Raw genomic sequence first — 3,255 nt, 5'->3', positions numbered from 1 at the left:
TTCGTACAATAGAAGAAGAATAAACATGGAATTTAGGCCAACGGCCAAGTGCCAGGACGTATGAGGTCATTCAGCGCTGAATCAGTTGTTAGGAGAAGGAAGAGAACACAAATGCAGGCACAGTAAAAGGAATGAAAGGGGTTGCAGCTAGGGGTCGATAGGACGCTGCAAAGACCCTTAAGTAATGCCTGCAGTGCACCGCATGTGCATACGGATGGCGCGATCCTCCCTACGGGGCTTCCTTTTGTAAGGTATGTGGTGGTGGTGCGTGTGAATGGGCTACAAGGAGACTAGAGGGACATCGGAGATAGTATCTACTATATAAAAATAAACTAAAAACGTTGCCCACATAGCATGGCCTTCGGGCAAACGTTTTCTACGATCTTATTACATAATCCAAACGTTTCAGATATGGTAAGTTCGTCTGCGTGGTATAGAAATTAGAGATAAAAACTTGTTTAATTTTTTGTTTTTTTAACGTTTCAAAAAAATCAGGAATACAGAAGTGCTACCGTATAAAATATGTAAAAAAAAAGTATGAAAAATTTATATATAAAAGTATATAAATAAGCAAATGCAATACAAAAATAAAGAACGGTCATATTAATTCCTTGCCAAAGGTCACTGGTACCTGATGACCGAAATTAGACTTGTAATAGTTAGATTTCACGATGTCATTGAATAATACCTCTGGCGCAGCAAAGGGCAAGAACCCAAAGGGCAACAATGTTCAGCATCCCTAAGGGCTGAATCCAAGGGTATCAAATAATTACCCTCCTCAAGGGCCACATCAAAGGGCAATGTCAAATCTTTACTTGTTTGGTCAAGGGCTCATCTCAAAAATACAGATAATTAATTATATATGATATAGATATATATATATATATTATATATATATATATATATATATAGATATATATACTATATATATATATATATATATATATATATAGAGAGAGAGAGAGAGAGAGAGAGAGAGAGAGAGAGAGAGAGAGAGAAATGGAGTGGGGTAAACGTCCTTAATCAATCTGGCAAGGACGATGGACACAGGCGGATCTCTCTCTCTCTCTCTCTCTCTCTCTCTCTCTCTCTCTCTCTCTGGATATCTAATCAATCTAGATGCCGGTGGAATGGACACAAGGTAGTACTCTTACTGAATGTAACCAGCTATTAATCAAAAAATCAAATTGTGTCGGTATGCTTCACGACATTATTTAGATCAATAAAATGCTAAAGTTCTGCAAAATCGTTGTTATTATTATTATTATTATTATTATTATTATTATTATTATTTATATTATTAACAATTGCAAAAAGGCCTTTAAAGATCCATCAATGTAAACATGCATACACACACACACACACACACACACACACACACACACACACATATATATATATATATATATAGATATATATATATTATATATATATATATATATATCTATATATATTATATAATATATCTATATATTTATATACTACATATATATATATATATAATATATATATATATATATAATATATGTGTGTGTGTTGTGATTGTTGTTGGTTGTCTGTACTATATACTAGACATATATATTAATATATATATAGTATATATAAATATATATATATATATATATATATATATATTATACTATATATATATTATATATATATATATTATATATATATATATCATATATATATATATAGACCATATATATATATATATATATATATATATTTAATATAATATATATATAAACATACATATATATATATACATATATATAATCTACATATTATATATATAATATATATATATAGAGAGAGAGAGAGAGAGAGCGAGAGACCGAGAGAGAGAAAGAAGGAGAGAGAGAGAGAGAACTGACTAATTAACAAAAGATTCGATTCAATCCACTGATAACGAACGAATAACGGACAACAGTATATCAGCCGGAGATATGTGATTAATAACTTAAAAAAATAAAAACGCAGTTGCTGAACCGAAACGAAACAAAATAAAAAAATTAATGTAAAGTAACGTTCCTGAAGAAACAAAAAATTATAGATAAGATTAAGAACAACAAAACGAAATCAGAATTTCTTATGGTTGGCTGGACAGAGGGTATTTCAACCTCGGAGTTTCATTTCAATTAAAATCTACTTTTTAGGTCAACCGGTAAAACCCTTTTTTTAAGAAAAAAAATATGAAAAATCTTGAGTGAGAAATGTGTGTGGGTTTGTGTCTGTGTTTGTGTGTGTGTGTATGTCTGTGTGTACAAATATTTAATTATATAAACAGGCATTGCTTTATCTACAAGAGGAATCAGTTTATTGCAGTATATAACAGGAACTCATTGAGGACTGGATGATATCTAGCAGAGATATTCATTCAATAAATGGTTACAAGCTTTCCTTATTGTCAAGGTCTTGTCCTGTCAGCAATTGTATTAATACACGATTCAATTAATATATATATATATATATATATATATATATAATATATATATATATATATATATAATATATATATACATCTTAAAGGCACTACTAACAATATCTTAACATTAATAAGTGGGGTTGATAAACTTAGCTCTTGCCAGTTAGAGACAGATGCAAAACGCTGGCTTCCTCGAAGATGCTGAAATGAAAAAACAAACAGGAAAGCTTACTGGTGCATAATTGGGGTCAGTGACGCATTCCGAAGATCACGATTTTTATGTATGTAGCGTGCATGCCTCTTGTGCACCAATTGGTGAGTGTGTGCGTTTGTAATACACAGAAAAGGACATATAAACTATTGTAAGAGAAGCAAAGGGGGACTCACTGAATTTGATTGATAGTGTGTGGAACACGCCACAGAAGAGGTGTTGCAAGTCTATCGGATAAGGTAACGTAGAGTGAGAAACTTTGAAAAAGTTAACATTTGAAGTGACAATTACTTGAGTTCTAGAGAAAGAGAAGTGAGGTGCGGCACACATTCTTTGTTGATGAACTTTAATATTTTATGGTGTCATAATTATGGTCTCTTTATTTCAGATGGATTCAAAGTCATCTTATGGGTTTTCTCTAGACTAATTTTGATTATTGATAAACTATGAATGTTTGGACACTTAGGGGAAAATGGGGTACTTAATTAAATATGATTTTGAGGGGAATATGATAGTTTAACGTTTCTTTTTTTGTCATGCTTAATTAATTTATTCCATTTTCAAGTTAGCTAATTTTTGGAAATAAAAAGTATATTTTTGTAACAACAAGAGTTTA

Source organism: Macrobrachium nipponense, chromosome 34 (genome assembly GCF_015104395.2).
Source record: "Macrobrachium nipponense isolate FS-2020 chromosome 34, ASM1510439v2, whole genome shotgun sequence".
Taxonomy (NCBI): domain Eukaryota; kingdom Metazoa; phylum Arthropoda; class Malacostraca; order Decapoda; family Palaemonidae; genus Macrobrachium; species Macrobrachium nipponense.
This window is presented reverse-complemented; position numbering follows the sequence as displayed.